The sequence below is a fragment of the Pogoniulus pusillus genome, chromosome 9, assembly GCF_015220805.1.
Source record: "Pogoniulus pusillus isolate bPogPus1 chromosome 9, bPogPus1.pri, whole genome shotgun sequence".
NCBI lineage: Eukaryota > Metazoa > Chordata > Aves > Piciformes > Lybiidae > Pogoniulus > Pogoniulus pusillus.
In genome coordinates this window covers 24,707,619-24,729,909 of record NC_087272.1, presented here as the reverse complement: position 1 = coordinate 24,729,909, position 22,291 = coordinate 24,707,619, and the positions used below count along the sequence as shown (strand labels likewise).

General features: G+C 39.2%; 1 protein-coding gene across 16 annotated transcripts in view; it reads right to left on the bottom strand.

Moving 5' to 3' along the window:
- The window catches only part of TENM3 (teneurin transmembrane protein 3), a 1,288,622-nt gene that overhangs the window by 1,067,292 nt on the left and 199,039 nt on the right, over positions 1 to 22,291 (bottom strand). For 15 of the 16 annotated variants that reach the window (XM_064148896.1, XM_064148915.1, XM_064148913.1 and 12 more), the window contains exon 1: positions 21,108 to 21,348. The exons of the other annotated variant lie outside the window; for it this stretch is intronic. The gene's annotated coding sequence lies outside the window, so the exon portion shown is untranslated. Of the gene's footprint in view, positions 1 to 21,107; positions 21,349 to 22,291 lie in introns of those variants that run through there. 16 annotated transcript variants of the gene reach the window in all.

Genomic DNA, 22,291 nt, shown 5'->3' with positions numbered 1-22,291 from the left:
GCATATATACTATTAAAATTGGGGAATCACAGCTTATTTTGTATTGTAACACTATACTCTACAAACACTAGTTGCATTCAAAAGTGGGGCTGTCTCCCTTTGCACTCCCCATTTCTGCTTCCATTGAAGTCCTCTAAGAACTATGGATGGCTTCAAAGCTTGCTGCAGAAGAGAAAGCTACTTCAAGTTAGCTGACTGTTTTGTGCTAATACAGCATAAAAAAACAAGAAGGAAACAAGAATAGAAAAGGAAGCCTTCCTCCTTGACCTGTGATCCTTCTGCCAGTACCAGTGCAAAATATTGCACAATACAAGATCTGCCTGAGTTCTGAGCTCATGGGGAGCCTGGATATCATACCATTCAGGAAAGACTGATCTCCTGGTGTCATCCAACTCCCACAACTCAGCAAGCTGTGGAAACTGAGAGGTCTTCTCTGTCATAGCAGCAAGATATTGCTAAGCTTACAAGTGAAAACTTGAAGTGATGAGAGGAAACTGCTGCCTTTCAGGCAAGGGCAGGTTTCAGAACTAAATGGTAGAAATGAAGGAAGAGTTCCATCTTAGCAATCCTATTAAGCTCAGTGAGATGCTTCTATTTTGTGATGGTTTGTCTGTTACCCTTTCCCCCTGCCCCCCACTTTGGAAATCACCCAGACTAGAATCAGCTGGCTCTGGAAATTGAATGAAGCTTTATATTTACAGCTTAACACAATATACAAGAAGATATTTACAATATATACAGAAATATACAAGGTAAAAGGTAACACAGAAACACAACACCCCTCCCAGAAACCCGAGTCCCCAGGAGAGGTTCCAAACCACCCTTCCATAGCTCAGACATTGCCTTGTGCCCAAGGAAGATTGGAGGGTCAGCCAGGGGGGTTAGAAAGCAGGTGGATTAATCAGAGAGACAGCAGGTTTAGGTTAGAAAGAGAAATGCAGCCCACAGCCCAGACAGAGAGCCTCTGCCTTATCTATATTTACACTCTAGTTCTTATACATCTCAGCAAGCCTATGGGTGAAGCAGACATCACCATTGTTTCCCTTTCACAGCCTGTAATCTAGTTCTTCTCATGTAAACTTTCTAGCTAGCTTCAAACTAGCACGCATTTACCTATAGTTATCTGTAGGATCAGTTTTCCTCATTTTTTCCTGCTACATTGAGCACAATATACACCCCAAAAAATAGTTACTGGGCATCTGGTTTGTGTTTTCTCTCCAGAAGAGGGGAAAATTAGTTTTTTAGACAAGTTAATACTGCTTTAATCTACATACATGGCCTTGGAGTAATGACAAGCAAAGGGCAACACATGCTAGCTGGTTCTCAAAGCTGACATGATAGAATCATGCAAGAGCGATAATGTCCTTTCAGCTCTCTGTTTTAGTCTCAGGTGAAAATGTTCAACACAACACACTTTCCAAGATAGTTGTCTTGGAAACCATGCTTTTAAGCTGTGCTATTAAATGTATAAAGGGAGGTGAAGCAACAGCCATCTGCATAAGCCAAGGCCAATGGAGAAAATTCGTAAGTATCTTGGAGACCATTTTGTACAATTATGGTACTTCTTTGAGAAGCACTGGTGCTGAGGATTACTGAGGACAAGATACTCCCTTTCTTCCAATGTACAAGCTTGCTTGTAAACTCACTCTTAAATTGATCATGGGAATAGGAGGAACCCCCCCTCAAATAGCGGGTTTGGTTTTGGGTCCATCACTGCAAGAGGGAGACTGAGGTGCTGGAGTGTGTCCAGAGAAGAGCAATGAAGCTGCCAAAGGGTCTAGAGAACAAGTTCATGAGAAGCAATTGAGTGAACTGGGATGGTTTAGCCTCACAAAAAGAAGGCTAAAGGGACTTTATCCTCCTCTATAACTACTGGAAATGAGGTTGTAATGAGGTGATTAGCGGTCTCTTCTCTCAAGTAATAAGAAAAAACAAAAGAGGAAACTGCTTTAATTTGTGCTGGGGGTGGTGAGGGGAGGCTTAGGTTGGATATTAGGAAACATTTCTTCACCAAAAGGTTTGTAAAGCACTGGTACAGGCTGCCCAGGTAAGCACTTGAGTCACCATCCCCAGAGATACTTAAAAGATGTGTAGATAGGTAGGGACATGTTCCGTGGCAGACTTGGCAGTGGTAGGTTGATGATTTACCTCAGTAAAGCCACTTGTGTTTGAATAATAAAGAAGGTGGGTGGTGTTTTATATCCTCTCATTAACAAGTATATGTGGCATCTGTATTTGCAGATTTGTTTCAATTTATTCTTTTGGACAAAAGTAATTTAAAGACTAGTACTAGTATTAAAATGTGTTCATCCCAAATTGCCATCTGTTGTATTGGTTCAGCATAAATGCTTAACTGTACTGATTCACTTGAAGAGGTGATTCAAAAGTTTCATTCTTGATGAATTTTTGTAAACTCACTTTTAGGCTGCAGGAAACATTACCCCTCCCCTCACTCCTAGTAGTTACGTTGTCATAGTATCTAAATCATGCTTCATGTCAAGGAACTCTTGCCTATATATATCACAAAGCCCTAGTGAAAATGTAGCTTAGTCAGGAATAAAGCACTCTCTTAATTCATTAATCACCTAGAGTTCACAAAGGAAAAAAGTCTCCTTTTGCAAATTAAAACATGTCCTGGCAATTCAAGCTGTAGTAGAGTGAACTCTGTATTATGAGAATTTGGCTATTTTCCTGCACTATCAGGAGCTAGGAAGCAACATGTAAACTGTTCAGCAATACAGCAAGACAAAATAGTTTCACACTAACCTTATCCAAATGGCAAAGGGTCTTAAGTTTAGAGGGAATGTATATCCACTGACTTTATGTATCCATGTCATTAAGAAAATGGAGAGAGCTGAGACCTTCTCCAAAACTGAACCGTAAGAAGTAAGGTAAAATGTGCATAACAGGGAATAATGAGGATGCAAACATCAATAATTCTTATTAAGTGGTTCCCTGTACATTAGTTCCTTAGAAAGTACTAAAGAAATCACTGGTTCATTGCCTATGGTAACAGGCAATCATGGTTTATAAAGTGAACTCATGTACACACCTTAGTTTGTAGCTACCCTACTTTCCAGTTCTAAATCATCTCATTTGAGATTAGAAACCGAATCTTATTTTGAATTAAAATAATGTATATTTTATTTTTAAAAACATTGTCTAAATGCATTTATTTCTCTGTCTTGCTCCTGGAAATACCTTTTCAATTCACATTGTGATTTTACTTTGGTTTTTTTCCCTAGCTCCTTTCACTCATCAAGATGGCTCTTTTCTTCTTTTATATTCCCCAAATATAAGGCTCATAACAAGTCCTAACAGAAATTCCTTAGTCCTTCAATGTGTAACATTGAACTTTGTAGTATCAAGTTTCCATGCAAAACATTCTGACAACACCGCAGGGAAAGAAATAATCAATGTTCCCGCTATTGCTTGCTGTCCAAATTTTGGTACGAAAGCTTAGAGCATCATAGTTTAATTTCTGTTATTAAAAAAAAAACTGTGTAAAGCCAAAGCTTTAACAGAAGTTCTGTCATCTCACGTATCTCAGTCCAAGCTACCCTGCTTACTGCAAAACTTCTCACGCCACAAGAATCAGATCTGTCACCCAGAAAAACATTTACATGCAAAATTCTCAGAAAAAAACCTTCCTAGTACAGTGACTATTTAAACACTGAGACATACTAACACTCGAGCCAGTAATTCCCTTGATAGTAAGGACAGAAACCTTAGAAGGCTGCGACTGCTTAGTCTTTTATAATGGAATTATCCAAAAGCAGACTCTTGCTATGTGCATCACTCTTCAGATAACCTTGTCCTGAAAACTCATTCCATGTCAGAAGTCCCACTTCTCAACTATATTGATCTGTACTGCCTGTCTTAAAGGATAACATGGGAGAAAAAGCAATTCCACCTCTAAAATGTAAATTAGATTGGGAGCTTGCATGATAACATATGCTTAAATTGGTAGAACTGTTGCATATCACTATACTACATGGCACCATCCTCTCTAAAGAGGAAAATTCAGTATATATGAATGCACATGTGGATCACTCTTCACTAAAAAGATCTTAAATTATGCTAAGAGGTTTAGACATACTATACGTTACAGCATTCACGTTTTATATGGTACTATTCTCAGCATTTAAGCTTCTGTCATGACATTCTACTGCAGCTACAAACCCAAAATGTGTACTTAGAGCAGATAACTACATAGTTTTGAAAGGGATATGGATTTTTTTTTTAGAACAGCAAAAAACATTATTTTGAGTAACACAGCTGAAATGATTCACATGAAACTAGGAGTGCTGGAGAAGTCCTTTTTGACAGAAAAATGATACAGTTAAGCAAGGAAAAGTTAGACACGTGGCACAATGGATAAAAGGAAGCATAAAGCAAAAGAAGGTAACAGTGGAGGAAGGCAATAGAAAAAGTAACCAGAGAAAATGAACGAAGAGCTAAGTCAACAGGGAAATCACACATATAAGGAAGAATAAAAGTAAAACTGTATGAAATAATTTAAATAAGAAAAAAAGCCAAGGCAGGAGGGGGTAATGTTAATAAGTGTTAATTAGGAATAAGAAAGATGAAAAGAGTATCACAGGAAAAACGGGAGGCAGTATGAGAAACACAAGATGAAGAAACATGGCCTTGGGCTCACTGCTATTAATGTAATTACTAGTGATCCTCTAGTCTCTGACTTGCCTGCTACAGGGCTGCTCCTGCTCATTGCAAACCTTCATGGAGTAACGTTAGCTTTCAATGACTCTCTGGGCCTTTTAACTGCAGGACTTCAGTGCCTGGAGTTTTGCATTACAACATTGCTCAGAATAAACTGTATTTCACTATAGTGAACTTTAATTTGGGAGGATATACAGATTAGGAAAATGAGCCCAAGAGTACACTTTTACCACACAGCAATTAAAAAACAACCTATTTTCACAAAGGAACCTCTAAGCTTTGTTTGTGGTTGTTTGGTTGTTATTATTATTATTTTTTACAAAATATTAATTATTCAGAACTATAGTTTAAAATAGTTACTCTAAATGCTTCTTCAAAGACTGCACTATTTCTCATCTTCAGTATGTCCTGGTTTTACTGGGAGAGAGTTAATTTTCTTCCTAGTAGCTGCTCCAGTGCTGTGTTTTGGATTTAGTGTGAGAATAACATTGATAACAGACTGGTGTTTCAGTTTGTGCTAACCAGTGCTTATCCTAAGTTATGGATTTTCCATTTTTCCACACTGCCAGCAAGCAGGTGCACAGGACGTGAAGCACTGTGCATCACTTGTCTTTTCTTGGGTTTTATTTTTCTCTCTCTTTTAGCTATATTCATTGCTATTATTATTATGTTTTATTTTAGTTATTAAACAGGTCTTATATAAACCCACAATTTTTTACTTTTTTCTCCACAATTCTTCTCCCCATTTTGTTGAGGTAAGGAGGGAAGTAAGAGAGTGGTTGCATTGTGTTTAGTTGCTTGCTGGGCTTTAACCACAACAGAGTAATACTTAGTGAAGATTATTCAAATCTGTTTGCAAAACCATGGAGTAAATATTGCCTCTAAAATGGTGGAGAATACAGGTTCAATTTAGAGCCTGTTAAACAAGACTAACAGTTTAAAAGACAGCTAAATACAGTGTTATACATCACTGCAGTTCATTTCAGCCGGAGTTCTATTTATTCATATTCTATTACTCATAATTTCAAGCAAGTGGAGGGAAAAAAATTCATTGACCTTGAACAACCTCAAATACATGTGGTCTATAAACTCTGATACATACTTCCTTCTCAGTGCAGTATCTTTTTCAATGTTTGAGCTCTCTTCTAAGAAAAAGTAACCATTTCATCATGCTTTTGAAACTACTGAGATCTAATCGTTAACTAAAAAAAGTTCACTATAGTGCATGGTGACTAGTATTAATTACTAATGTTATGCAAAATGACATGACAAATTAATCAGCCATTAGCTATTTTGGTGGATATACGCCAAACCTCCGATTGTTTTGGGCATAAGTAGCAATGTATTAAATATTTAACATGCTGTGGGATGTTCTGGTTACACTGGTCAATCATTAATTTCCTTTGATCCCTAGAAAGTAGTTTTTGTTACACTCAGCTGTAACTGATTGCAAACAGCTTTTTTATTCAGACTCCTTTCCCCCCGTTGCTTTCTTGTGATTGAAACTATGTAGTCACAGGGAAGTAATGGTCCTGTACTATGTGATAAAGTGTGTAACTACAAATATTAATAGTCATTTAATATTCTATGTTAATATTATTTACATTTATATTGTTATTCTGAAAGAAATTCTACATATACAGCAATAGGAAATATTTTAAATTATCAGCCGTAATTGGGGGAAATCACAGATATAAAAATATTTCTTTTTAATCTGTAGTAACTAAGCATATTCCCAACAATTTACACTTCAAGCAAAAATATAGTTATTAAAAGTAGACTATTTTGCTTCATTCAGGAGAATGTAAGCACACATTTTATGTAAGTTTGTATTGGCACACTATTACTTCCACATTAATTATTACCATTTTATTGATAAAATTGTAAATTTGGGAAATAGCTTTTCTTTAAAGTACTTTTCAGCCTCACTGTCACCAGATTTCTGTATAGAGAAAGAGTACTTCATAGACTTTTATTTAAAAAAAGTAACATCTGTCATTATGGACACTGAACTGTTATTTGAAAAAGTGTGAAAAAAGACCCTAATCTAGAGATTGCCTAGCCCAACTTCCCCTCTCAAACTAGGATCAGCTAAAGTAGGGTGCTCGAGGCTCTGTGCAGTTGTGTTCTGCTTATCTCCAAAGCTGGTCACTCAAAAATATTAAATTACCATGTTTATTTTAGATTTATAAATTAAAATCAGACTTTAATTTGACATGTAACTTCTAGTCTTCTCATTTTCAAAACAATGGAGAACGTTATGCTTACATCATTACTATTTGATTATAAAAATCAACTCAATTCATTACATGTATCAAACAAGTAATCTAAGATCTAGCAGATATTTAGCAGAAAAATAGTTCTACCAAATATTCAATGAAAGGATCAACTGATACACATTTTATGTCAATTTTTATAACACATCATTACCTGCTATCACAAAAAAAAAAATCAGAAAGCATTAGTTATTAACTTTTCATGAGCTTAGACACACTCTAATTTTAGCTTGTCTTTTCAAGTAAATCTCAAATTAATAAAGTTTTAGCACAATATCTACATGGATGACAGAAAGAAGGAGGAGAAGCCATTCTAAGTAAATTACCTCTAGACAGTGCTTGGTATGATCAAGCATTAGTGGACTGGTCACATTGAAGCACAATTTAAGCTCTATATCAACTTAGGAAAGACATACAATCTTGGAATGCTACTATTCTCCTTCTGTGAAGAAGGACTATCTTCTAAATTTCCAGGTTCTGACCTTATAAATACTGTTTCACAAGTCTTCAAACGACACTTTTCAGTTACTACCTTTAATATCTCATAACCAGTCCCATCTGTTTCTGCTATAATAGACCGATTCCTGAAAGTTATTACTAGTTAAGTTTCCACTTTATTTCAGCCTAACTGCTTCAATTTGACCTTCAAACTTAAAAAATAATGCATAAAAGGATTCACCTATCAGTCAATCTTTTATCTTCTTATGGAAAAGGATAAATGCATTTAAGTTAATATGATGGAAGCATTTTTAATCCACTTTTTAAAGATATTAAATCTTTTCTATAAAGCAATAACATAGTGTACACAAGCATATAATGTCCTTGCTTCTGATTCTCTATCATTTTTATCCCTTGTCTCTAGACTTTGTCTAAAACTAATAGTCAAATCATATGGAACTTGAGACCTGATTACTTCAAGTAAGTGTTCCGCTATGAAAATTTATGTATTGTACAACTTTTCAGGTCCAAGCAAGAACTGGCAGGGCACTTTGTCTTCATTTTATTCTCATTCCTTCCTACCAAGCATCTGGAAAGATCATAGTTAGTGTCTCAGCTCTCAAATTACTTGCATACCTTGTGAGGCCTAATTCCCTGTTGGTATTAAGATTTTAATGGACCACCATATGTCCAAAATGTAAAAAAAGCCTATGAATACCATGCTCATCAGTCTACTTTATTTGTTTAGGAATTCCTGTATTTAATAGAAACATCTATATGAGCAAATAGATTCTATGACATCATTGTCTTAACTTAGCAAAACATGCAGCAGTAAAAGCTAGCACTTGTATACTCATATGTTGAATACACTGACACATTTCTTGGATATTTTATTATATCAAGTTAGAAGTAAAATATGTTTTAATGCTTTGCATTGCCTTATTTAAACGTCATTTTAATCAGAAATGTGGTCTATTTTAAAGAAATAAATGTGTTTTTTTATTGTGACAAAATTGTTATTGATTTAGCAGTAATTTGGGATAAATGAACACAGGAATTAAAAGATAGCATTAAAACACATGTACTCTTTCGAATGAAGGAAATTTATGCAATATTCATAGTTTATTTACACATAGTGTAACTACTACCTGAACTTCAGAGCTATATGAGGATTCTTGAAAACATTTCAGTGTTATCTCTGTTTATAACGATGTTCTAGGATTTTTTCTTAATGCAGAGAAGAATTTATGTCAACATTGTCTGAATTCTTGTCCATCCTGGTAACTTCCCCAACAGTTCAGTCTCTCTGTTTAGATGTGTGAACTGCTCCAAATATGAATTTATTTCTCCCTATTTTATTCTGTTCTTTTTCATTATTTGTTTTTTCATCTTAGGAAATTACAAGGAGGCTGTCGTTTACATAACACATGTATCAGCTCCTAACAACTACTTTTTTAGTCACATTTGATCCCTTTGGAGAAGATCCATACTTTGCAAGCCTAGAAATTCTCTTCTGATATAATTAAGTTGCTCTTGTCATTCTGCTCTTATCATCATTCTGCTCATAACATTCAACTGGCTTTGATGACAATGACAGCTACTTAATTGCTAATTCTCCCTTCCACTTTTCTTCTAATGCTGTTCAAAGCTATGCTGGGAGAATACACTGAGTAAGGAAGATGCGTTTATCGTGCCAAAATCTTCTCCTCAGAGCTAACTGTATTTCCAAAGAGTTAATAAATAAGAACAAATAAGCTAAAACACCAGGAAGGGATAACACTCTCACCTCACTATTTTCTATATGTTACCAAGTACTCTTCTGATTTCTAGTCTCGTATTGACAGATTCTTCCCCTCTTGCAATTTGGAGTATATTTCATTTAGAACATTCTCTTTATTTGTGGAATGGAAGAATACAGACTTCCTTTTCCAGTGACGGATTTTTTCTTTCGGAGCCTTCCTTTAGGACAGCTGAAGGAACAGCTTTCTCTTGAATATGAAACACTCTAACCCTAACAGCATTTTGTTTGCAACAAATGAGTAACTTTCAATGAATAATTTACTGAGCAAATTGAGGCCATTTTTCAACTTTCACACAACAGACAAGCGCATCATGATTTTCTCTCATTTATTCATTACCTGAAACCATTTGCCAAATTTTTGTATGTGATACCTGTAAACGAAGGACTATGAAGAGATCTCTTCAAGCCCTACACATAAGATGTTTTCTTGTGAGAAAGCTTACGAAGTAAAACTTCTTCATCAAAAGGATGACTGCCTAAGCATTTCTAGGAAAACCCCCAAGATTTATATGGATCTCAATTTTGGTTTGTACAGATTTTTATGGAAAGAACTCTAGTTCAGCTTCTCGGGCCTTTGTATTTTGGAAAAGAAAAAATCATCAATGATTCACTCCATACTGTAGGTAAGAGCAAAACCTCAGTAAGAGCACCAAATGAAACTCCAATATCTGAATTCTATGTACTTTCTTTGAAGTTATGATGCGGGTTTATTTAAAACAAAAGAAACCAAAATTGAAAGCAGATAAATTACACCCAAACTCATAGCCCTCTAATATGTTTTTTAAAAATGGTATTATTATATAAAGCCCTGACACAGCCTGCAGAAACTTTTCTACAGGGAATCTCTAATCAAGTAACCATATTAAAAGGCGATTTCTTTTTTTAAATAAAGTTACATCTTGTCTGATGAAGCCAACTATTTCTGAGGATAGAACTTAAAAATATCAATCAAAATCATGCCAATCCTGAGCAAGACAAACATGAAATTAATTCAGCACTGACAGATGTCAAATCAGAGTTGTCATCAATAAAAGTAATACCTTTAGCACAGTTTGTGGGATTAAATCACAATTAACCGTAAGATTTAGGCAATGCAATATGCATTCTTCACCAAAAATCTGTTATCAAATGCAATGCTTGAAGCAGACAGGGAAATAAATGAAAATAAATCATGGGAAAGAATCAATCAGAAAAGAAGAATGTATATTAAGTATGTAAGTGTTCATGTCCTGGAAAGTAGTAATTTTTGAAATTCATATTAAGGCTAATCATGTACAGAAAAATTATGTAAAACTGAAATTAAAAAGGGATACTCTTTACCAGTACAAAGAATATGTCAATACTGTATTAGTATTACTATTTTAGATCTACATAACCAGAAAAACAAAACATATGAAAGCAATTGAAGGATATAAAAAAAGCTTTAGAATGACATAAAGGAAGCATAAAGGGTTAACTTATTCAACTTACTAAAAAACACAGAGGTGTTTTTCCTTCATAAACAAATGCTGCTTGTATGTCAAAGAGCATTTTAACCTAATTAAGGTAAAATTGTCTTCTTGGAAACACAAGCTCTAGTACTGCAGAGCTTCAAATCACTTAGAGGAACCTGCACAGAAAGCACAGACGCAGCTATCTGCAATATTGGCGTGACCAGAAACAAAATTTCTGCAAGACATAGTGCCAATGCTACACTTCCAAATGCTCTTCAGGGAATAATTTTTAGAGTGAGATCTTATTGCTGTCCTGTTCTGACTTCATTGGAAGTCTAGGAAGGGGTGCAAAGGTGATGTCTTCTAGTGACATCAACTGAGGGTCTTCATGCCAGATAGGAGTCCACAGGATTCCCGCAGGAACTGGTGATGTGTTGCTATTGTCACGCAAGGCCAAATCTGGCCTACACATGTCCTGGCTCATCCAAACATGTCTCCCTGTTTCCCCTCTCTTCTGCTGTTGGGGAAAGCAAGAGGCAAGAAAGGAAAACAAAGGCTTGGTGCCATTTTGTCTCCTCTCTGATAAACAGGATACACTTGTTTGTGTTCTGCCCTACAAGGGTTAAAAGCAAGCCTGAGCTCACCTAGTATGGTGAAGTTTGGCAAACTGCCACTCTGATCAGGTAAGCCCTGTGGCCAAAGAGCCATTAGTCTCAGGCTGAATTGATAAAATAGATTAGCAGATCAAGACAACATGCTTCTGACTTATTGCTCTCTGCTGTTGTATCCTGCCATGCTCTTGCCTAGCAACATCCCTAACCTGGCCTCCAGGTAGGCAGCCCACCCCTTATGAGAGGAGTCTGCCTGACATATCCATCCCCCTGTTCCCCTCAGACATGAACCCCCGACAACTATCACTCTCCTTGTTGCACTACTCCTAATTTGTGGTGATGGTTGACATGCACTGAGCAACTGAGTAAATGAGCTTTCCCCTCCATTCTCATCTGCTCGATCCTCAGTTTCTTCTGCCCCATATCTGTTGTACAAGGGCAGCTAGTAAGACTGAGAAGACCAGGAGGGGGCTCTCCTGCTTCTGTGGGGGACACACCTGTCTCCACTCCCCCTCATCTCCTGGGTCTCCTCCTTTACCCAATTTGTCTGGTTAGCAAGAGGAAACTGAATCTTCTACTACTTGTGCAGCCTTCACCTGCCACCTCTCCCCTGAGAATGGTATAGCTTGGCTCCACCAGTCCATTTCCCCGTCACAATCCCATACAGACCTTAGTCTCTCACCTTCCTCCTTTACCCCAGCCAGTATACTGAGCAGATCACTCATCTGCTCACACCTCACACAGGTTTCATACCTTCCATTCCAAATGCTAGGCTCAGGCATTCTCTGCAGCTAGGGGTCTGGCCAGTCTCACGTTTGCATAAGGCACCAGTCTGGTTGCCCCCAGTTTTCTTACCCACAGTATTTGCCTGGGGTACAACAACAGCTAATACTTTGGTGTTTGGGTTTTTTTCTTCTCTCTCTTCTTTCTCTGGCACACACTGTCATCTGGGTTCAGCAGAGAAAGCTGCTCTCTTGACGAATCAGGGAATGACACAAACCAAAAGAATAATATTCAAGAACTTATGCAGTTCATACTTTAAGCAACTAAAGAGACATAAAAAGATCAACATCATTATCTGTTGTTATAGATTGAATAGTTGAGATAAAGTCCTGCAAAACTCATTATACAAAGTCCATTTGCAGAGCTGTAAATGGAGGTATGTTTTGGGGAATTGTTTAACTGCAACTAATATTTCTATGAAGTTGTTAGCTAAAACAGTGCAAATTAAGTCCCACTCTCTATGCTTTTGATATTGTGGGATGGAAGCTTTCTCTCTTTCCTTCAGATTTCCCACAAACTTGGTAATACAAGAAAGGTGAAGAGTTCAACAGACATACACTATGGATAAATATTGATGTAAAAATTAGAGGTTTCTGGCATGTAAGAGAAAAGGTGAGCTTCTGTCTTCCATTGTGCCTATCTTGGTCCACTCACAGCAGCACAAAAAAGTGATTTTACTCAGCTTGGAATAAAATCAGTATTTATTCTGGAAAGTCCTGGCTCACCGGAGAGGTCCCAGGAGACTGGAAAATGGCCAACGTGGTCCCCATCCACAAGAAGGGTCGGATGGAGGAACCTGGGAACTACAGACCCGTCAGCCTGACCTCAGTGCCAGGGAAACTGATGGAGCAGGTTCTCTTGGGGCCAATAACTGCGCACCTGAGGGATGGCAAAGAGTTCAGGTCCAGCCAGCATGGGTTTAGGAAGGGCAGATCCTGCCTTTCTAACCTGATCTCCTTCTATGATCAGGTGACCTGCTTGGTGGATGTGGGGAGGCCTGTGGATGTGGTCTATCTGGACTTCAGCAAGGCCTTTGACACTGTCCCCCACAGCAAACTGCTGGCTAAGCTGTCAGCCCGCGGCTTGGATGGTAACACTCTGTGCTGGGTTAGGAACTGGCTGGAGGGCCGGACCCAGAGAGTGGTGGTGAATGGTGCCACATCCAGCTAGCGGCCAGTCACTAGTGGTGTCCCTCAGGGATCTGTGCTGGGCCCCATCCTCTTTAACATCTTCATAGATGATCTGGATGAGGGCATCGAGTCAGTCATCAGCAAGTTTGCAGATGACACTAAGCTGGGGGCAGATGTGACTGAGTTGGAGGGCAGAAGGGCTCTGCACCGGGACCTTGACCGCCTGGACAGATGGGCAGAGGCCAATGGGATGGGGTTCAATAGCTCCAAGTGCAGGGTGCTGCACTTTGGCCACAACAACCCCATGCAGAGATACAGGCTGGGGTCGGAGTGGCTGGAGAGCAGCCAGACAGAGAGGGATCTGGGGGTACTGATTGATACCCGCCTGAACATGAGCCAGCAGTGTGCCCAGGTGGCCAAGAGAGCCAGTGGCATCCTGGCCTGCATCAGGAATGGTGTGGTCAGCAGGAGCAGGGAGGTCATTCTGCCCCTGTACTCTGCACTGGTCAGACCACACCTCGAGTACTGCGTTCAGTTCTGGGCCCCCCAGTTTAGGAAGGACACTGAGACGCTTGAGCATGTCCAGAGAAGGGCGACGAGGCTGGTGAGAGGCCTCGAGCACAAGCCCTACGAGGAGAGGCTTAGGGAGCTGGGGTTGTTTAGCCTGGAGAAGAGGAGGCTCAGGGGTGACCTTATTGCTGTCTACAACTACCTGAAGGGTGGTTGTGGCCAAGGGGAGCTTGCTCTCTTCTCTCACGTGGCCAGCTCCAGAACGAGAGGACACAGCCTCAGGCTGCGCCAGGGGAAATTTCGGCTCGAGGTGAGGAGAAAGTTCTTCACTGAGAGAGTCATTGGGCACTGGAATGGGCTGCCTGGGGAGGTGGTGGAGTCGTTGTCCCTGGGGCAGTTCAAGGCAAGGTTGGATGTGGCACTTGGTACCATGGTCTAGCCTTGGGCACTGTGGTAAAGGGTTGGACTTGATGATCTGTGAGGTCTCTTCCAACCTTGGTGATACTGTGACTATCTGCCTTAAAAAATGGATTGTTTGACAAAACACCACTTATCTGCCATATAATAGTAAGAAGAGCTAGCCAAATTAAAACCTAAAAAGGTTGCGTTCACAGCTCTGCAGTCTGAATGCATCTGGAAGTGATCACAGAATAGCAAAGGAAGATAACATTATAGTGCAAGAAAATGTCTTGGATAAGAACAATTACCCCATTATTTGATAAAGTGGACATGAACTACTGATACTCTCATTAACATTTATCTATAATTCTACACTAATAATCTACCTCTTTAGTCTTAGGCATAGGTTGAAAACAAGTAGAAACAAGAAACAGTAGATAACTAGTTTGACTGCTTGATTGGCTAATAATTCCTTGCATGGTTTTGCTATATAGTCCAAAGAATTACTTCACTTTTGCAGGTAAATATGTACATTTACGAGGAAGAATACTGCCAAATGAATAGAACAAAGAAGTTGGAAAGCTGATTACCCTCCAGTAGGCTCGTAGGGTGCAGCATCTCTTTTACGCATGAGTTGCTGAATGGAGGATCATGGCACCCATCTTAATAAAGAGATCTGTTTACATCAAACATAACTGTGAATGGGAAAATTTTTAATACATAGAAATAATATGGAATAGTGTGATAACTATTGCTCTATAGTAAGAGAAGGTTAATAGTTGCTTCGCCATTCCTGCTATCATTCCTTTTCATCCACCTGTTTGCCAGTGAGATTGAAAAGTTTCTAAATGAGAGGACTTAAACCTCTATTTGTCTCAACAGCTTGAATTTTTTTTCATTACATTTAGCCAAACTAGTATATTTCAAATGAATCCTTAAGTGAACTTTTATACAAACATCCCATAGTGGAGATTCTGAACTACTGCAAGTCTTTACTAATCCTCAAAAACACAAGGTTTTCCACACTACAGAGATGAAGTCATATTTCAATTCATTATTTATCATCCTACACAGACATTCCCCCCCCCCCCCCCCCCCCAGTTTTACTACCTTTCTTACAGGTGCTTTTTATGTGTCTGAAAAATACATTTTTTGGATACTTTCTTTTGTCTAAAGTAGGATTTTCTTTCATGTTTTCCTTGTAAGACATACTTTCTGACTGCAAATCTTTCCTTGTGAACACAAGTTCTACAAATGCTGCTGCTCACCAGAAAAAAAGTTTTACTTATAATGAGTATTTACTAATTGCAAAAATGATTTTATGTCAAAGGAATATCATGCTATTGAATGAAATTCTGCATTTAAGTCAGAACATTCCCATAATTTCCACCACTTCATGCACAACATACAATTAAACACTCATTTTGCTCCATCAATAATGAAGGTCCTTATCTCATTTTACTTACACTGTATCAGGTAGATTTACTTACTAAAAATATTCTACAATTTTCAACTGTGGTCCTTGATTAATAATATGATGGAGATAAAGACAAAGAAGGAGATAGAGAGAAAGAGAAAAAGCATAATATGATCCCATAGGTACAGGAAATAGAAACAAAATAATATAAAAAATACCACTCTGTTTATGTTCAAGATCATATAAATTCTATATGCAGGCAAAATGTTTGTGGTCATGCAGAGCATCTAGCAGAACCACGGACTAAACTAATGATCAAAAGTCAGAATTCAAAATAATGGACACTTGTTTCTATTGTACATTCAATGTCATAAAAAGGAGAAAAAAACATTGTTTAAAAAGTTATTTTCATTTAAAAAATAATGCCATGTTCTGAAACACAATAGATCAGAGTAATGAGTTAGCCCTGGAACGAACTGCAAGTAGACAGGAGCCCATTGAGCTTTCCATGTCAATGTCAAGAATAAAGCCTCAGAATCCTATTGAGGGGAAGGTGAATGTGAAGGGGATGTTTCCTGTGAAAATAGATTCACAAGGAACTCTATTCTTCACACAAGCATTGAGATACTCTTTATACAGCACTCAAAACAAAATAAACTAACACACTTCGGAACCAAGCTGCTGTTGTTAACAGTTTAAAACTTTTTTACTATTTCATGAGTTTTTACTACAGGTACTGTGGTATCTACCATAATCATATAGGGACCTGATGTTAATGTAATCTTGTTATAAACAGTGGTGAATACTTGTTAAAGGTATGCCTGCGGTGTATATGTCAAGGGCAAATATGAATTTCCTTATTCTATGATCTCTTCTTTAGAGCTAACTGAAGCAGCAGGTTATTACTTTGTTACTCACATGAGCATAACTTCTATTTTTTTTGCCACCTACTGTGACCTAACATCACTATTTCTTTCAAACTGCACTGTCACAATCTCTGTTCTATTAAATCTACTTGATTCAAACTATTTGCTTTTCACATTCTCTGCACAGTTTATCTCACATCTACATTATCTTCTAGTCCCTTGGAAGCTTTTCTCTCAGGTTTTTCCTCAAGTTTTTCTTGAAGTACATTTGCATAGAAGGATATATGAAACCTCAAATGTTCACTTTACCAATAATTGTATTTTTGTTCTCTTATTATTAATAAAATTCATATAAAACTGTCTACCAAACAAGCCATGCATTCACTTACTCTATTATGAAAGTAAGAAGTATTTCCCTGTTCCAAAGCCTGTAGGGCCAAGGAGTGATGTGCAGGTAATTATAAATAAGAACAGAATATATTTATTCTTTGTGAGCATTGGTAGAAAATATTGTAACAAAGAACATTTTGAAGAACATTCTATTTTTTCCCCCTGAAATTAAATTATATAAACTAATACTGAAAAGAACAGTATAAAAAGAATAGGCAAATATTTCTATGCATATCATTACATGTTTTTCTTCCTGCTTTATATTAAATAGCATATCATTCCTCTCAAATTGCCTTGTTCAGACAGCCGATTGGTCTGCAATATAATGATAGTATTTGTACTATAGTAGCTAAATGGTCAGCATTTGTTTTATAAGCCATTGTCTTTGAGATTATATCACTTGTATTTGAAAAGAAAACAAACCTCCAAAACCAACCAACCAAGTAGTACACAATCTAGTAATTTAGTCTGGAAGCATTAATTTATTCTTAGAACATTTGAAAGAAAACAATTTATTGCTTTTTAAGTGATTTATCCTGGCAACATTTCTTCACAGTCTTCTATTTCTCATTTTTATAAATCATGCATTTTGACTGTGTCTCTACTTTTTTTCCTAATTAGGTTTCTATTAACAGACACTCTGTTGTTGACATTTTTTTCCGTTAGGTAAATTCAATGAGGTAGAGGTTTAGTGAAAGACTGAATTTTCACAAGTTTCTACCTAGCCCTCCTACAGTTAATTTTCCAAGGTTACTGCCATAGAGTAAAAAAAAAAAGCTTTCCTATATTTGCTCTGTCATCACCTCAGAGCATTCCTTTCATGTGCAGGATATAGGTTTACCAGTCTTCCACATAAATATTTTCCTAATACCCTTTTTATCAGGACAAGTAATATAAATTATTCCCTCACACATTACTGTCATTAGCAAGTGGCTCAGAGACTGGTGCCATCAACAAAATGTTAGGTTCTTTGATCTTGGGAAACGTTATATGGCTCCAGGTCTGCGAGCAACAGATAGGGTACATATGTCTCAGAGGGGAAGAAAGATCCCAGCACATGAGCTGGCAGGGCAGCCACTCACTACTGGTGTTCCCCAAGGATCAGTGCTGGGCCTGTGCCTGTTCAGTATCTTTACTGATGATCTGAACAAGGGGATTGAGTCCATCTTCAGTAAGTTGGCAGATGACACCAAGCTAGGAACAGGTGTCCATCTGTTGGAGAGTAGGAGAGCCCTGCAGAGGGACCCTGACAGGCTGGATGGGTGGGCAAAGGCCAGCGGGATGAGATTTAACATGGCTAAGTCCAGGATCCTACACTTTGGCCACAACAAACCCAAGTAGCACTACAGGCTGGGGACAGAGCGGCTGCAGAGCAGCCAGGCAGAAAGGGACCTGGGTGTACTGGTAGATAGTAGCTGAACACGAATTAGCAGTGTGCCTAGGAGAGCCAACAGCACCCTGGACTGGATCAGTAACAGTGTGGCCAGTAGGACAAGGGAGGTTATTCTTCCTCTGATGTATTCAACACTGGTCAGGCCACACCTTGAGTACTGTGCCCCTTCTGGGCTCCCCAATTCAAGAGAGATGCTGAGATACTGGAATGTGTCCAGAGAAGGGCAATGAAGTGGTGAGAGACCTGGAACACAAGCCCTACGAGGAGAGGCTGAGGGAGCTGGGATTGTTTAGCCTGGAGAAGAGAAGGCTCAGGGGTGACCTCATTGCTGTCTACAACTACCTGAAGGGAGGTTGTAGCCAGGTGGGGGTTGGTCTCTTCTCTCAGCAACCAGCAACAGAACAAGGGGACAGAGTCTCAAGTTGCGTCAGGGGAGGTATAGGCTGGTTATTAGGAGGAAGTTCTTCCCAGAGAGAGTGATTTGCCATTGTAATGGGCTGCCCAGGGAGGTGTTGAAGAAAAGGCTGTATAGAGCACTTACCAAAAAAAAAGGGGAGGAGGAAACAGAACTAAGTTTCACAACACAAACTTGTCTGCTGTATCACAGTATCACCAAGGTTGGAAGAGACCTCACAGATCATCAAGTCCAACCCTTTACCACAGAGCTCAAGGCTAGACCATGGCACCAAGTGCCACGTCCAACCTTGCCTTGAACAGCTCCAGGGACGGTGACTCCACCACCTTCCTGGGCAGCCCATTCCAGTGTCCAATGACTCTCTCAGTGAAGAACTTTCTCCTCACCTCGAGCCGAAATTTCCCCTGGCGCAGCCTGAGGCTGTGTCCTCTCGTTCTGGCGCTGGCAACCTGAGAGAAGACAGCAACCTTCCCCTGGCCACAACCACCCTTCAGGTAGTTGTAGACAGCAATAAGGTCACCCCTGAGCCTCCTCTTCTCCAGGCTAAACAATCCCAGCTCCCTCAGCCTCTCCTCGTAGGGCTTGTGCTCGAGGCCTCTCACGAGCCTGTAGGAAGTGCCTGTTCCCACTCATGCCAACTGAAAATTCTATGATTCTGTGATTAATTGCAGAGTTGCTAAAATTTTTTTTTTAAAATTCCTTGCTCTGTTTGAAAGATCCAAACACCACAAGTAAACGTCCTGAATCTTTGAAGCAATAAATATTACAATCAGCTCATAAGAAGTGAAAAATGATACACAGAATAATATAACTGTTTGAGCTGGAAAAGACCTCTAAAATCACCAAGTCCAACCATCACCTAACTCTACCAAGCTCAGTAAAGTTGCTTTAATTCATATCAGAAGTACTGGACAGAAAAGTAAGGTTAACTACAAGGCATAATGCTAAACACAGTACTCTATTAGTACTTCCCAATACTCTACCAAATTAGTTTCTGAAAATATTTATTTTTGTAACAGTCATGAAAACTACCACATTGAACGATCTCAAACATCATATACCTGCTGAGAAAAGAACTACACATTTCCTGCAAGTGAATAGATGAAGAAGAGTCATGTATACACTTTGTTTTGTACTTTGCTAATAGTAGATTTATTCATAGATAATGATCCTAGTAATTCAGGACTATCTGTAATGGAGTATGGAGCACACAGGCTTCTCTATATTTAATGCAGTCATTGACACTAATCAAAAAGAAAGTAAGACCTTTTGTGCTGGATGGCAAACAGCAAATCAATTGTCAGTTGTACTTTGGCAGCTGTAACCAGATCAGAAGGCTAATTTGTGGCTTGATTTGTTGTCTGACAACCTTGTTTGTGAGTTTAATATCTCGGTCATTTTGAAATGCATTGGGCTGAAACAGGCTGTAACTTCATATACAAGCTGCTGGCATAGAAACGTTTTTTTCCTTAGCAAACACTATTTCAACCCATTAAGTTATTTTATTTTTAGGTCTATAGCTTCCAAACACTCATTTGCAAACGAAATTTGGCTGAATGCATGCTACAGTTGTAAACAGTGTTGTTCTGCCTTTGACTGCCACTCATTGAATAAATATTTCAGGTATTTGGGGGGCTTTTAGTTTTTGCATAGCAGTTACCAGTACTCTTTCAAATATAGTTCACAAATCATGTGGCACTTCTAAAAACTGTTTCTCACATCACAAACTCTACAAATGTGTCTTGGGCCCAACTACTGCCACTGAGGTTCTAGTGCTCTCTACATACATAGTGGGCTGCCTCTACTTGGCTTTGAAGGAAGGCTCAGGTGCTGTGCTTTGGGACTGTTTCTGCTTCATTACAAACAAGGACAGAGGGGGTGGAATCTTTCAAACTTATTTGACTCAGGCTGCCACAATTACCATTCAAAGCCAACTGTTACCACTTGTCGCAGTATTATGCTCTTTTTTCTCATTTCTGTATGCTTAGGGAAAGCAACGAAATAGTTGACATTACTGATAGCTTTTAGACTTGAATCTATAAAAGTAACTCACAACAATAGTGAACATGAAGATGACTATCAGCACACAACTAAAGATTCTGAATGTTCTCACAAGCCGCCTAATGTTCTAATGCTCCCTATGCCACAAAGGATGAACAGTTTTACATTTCACTCTACCTCATCTGTTTAACACTATCAATATTAACATCATTCTATCACAACATACTTAAAACATATTAATTATACTGAATTTATCACTAATATTGAAACTACCTGTCACAGAAGGAAGCATTTCTGGATCAATTTTTGCTGTGGGCTTCATTGTGAAGTTGAAAGAAAATAGCAAAGCAGACATAAGGGCCAAGGAGAAGAATATACTCTGTGACTCATAAATATCTTTGAGATCTTAGTTATTCATAAATGTCAACAAGGCAGTTCGGAAAACATAGGGAACACACCTTGCACACACAAGTTAGTAAGTCCATGCTTCTGAAAAAAAAAGGTCTCCCTTTTGAAAAGACATCATACTGTACAGGGTAATAAACCTCTCCTCAAGAGACTTACCTTCAAAGTCTGCAGCAGAGTCTGTTGCATGTGGTCTTCAAGACTGGTCAGCGATTGGGCAGAGCTGCTCCAGAGTTGCTCAGAACGAGCAGGCCCAGCCTGCAGTAGAGTGTCAGATCGCTTGGCACAGCAGGTTTTCCTGAGGTAAGGAAACGCCAGGACAGCAGAGACGCTAGTCGGGAGCCAGGAGCTCTCTCAGGTGACACCTATGAAGCATGGGTGCTGACAGAGTAACCATCTGTGGTCCCAAAGGCTTGACTGTTTCAAAGCTCGCAACACGGCTTAAAAGCACAACAGCGCCACGGAAAGGCCAATGAGCGCACCGCACGCTGTAGAGCTCTGGGGGCACCGCCCCTGCCCTACAAGGCGGGATGGGTGAACAGCAGGTTTGTGGTAAGCTGGTGTCAGCAGCGTGCCCAACGGTTCCGCTCTGCAAGGCCTGCCCAGCCGCCCCTGCTGCGCTGCTGCCTCCGCTCCGCTTCGCTCCGCTCCGCTCCGCGCTGCCCGCACCGCCCGCCCGCTCCGCACGCGCCGTTCCCTCAGGCTCGCGCTGCCGCTCTGCCCCGCGCTGCCGCCCCGGCCCGGCCGGCTCCCTCCGCAGCCTTCAGTTAGCACCAAGGCTGTGCAGTTCACTTCATGGCTACTAATGTCATACCCATCTAAAAGAAAACATGACCGTTTTATTTCGTAGTCTACGTGTGCATATCGCAATGCCAACGTTGCTTGAGTCTAATGACAAAGTGGCAAAACCAAGTTGTTGGTGCTCTAGCTGCAGAACGAACCCTGACACTTAAGAGGAAGAAACAGCCATATTCAGGATGCTTTATCTACCTGTCGTGATGACATTTCATGGAGGTAGATGTGGTGAAGAAAAAAAGATGAACAATTACAACTATGAAATCACAAAAATTAGTATTAAGAGCTTTAGAGAGGTGTAAAATTACCTGTTTCCCTACAGTTAATAATGTTGCAGCCAGATCTACTGCACTTCATTATTATTTTTTTTTCATTCATGAGTGACCTTCATATAATCTCGGTCATATTATGGTGAAGATATTAATCTCTTACTTAATGTCTTACTATCTGTTACTGCTCATAACTAATTTCTGTTCTGCAAGCTAAAGAAAGCATCTATTTGAGTGTTATTCAGAAACAAGCCTTTTTTGTTTGCTTTTTATTTATGC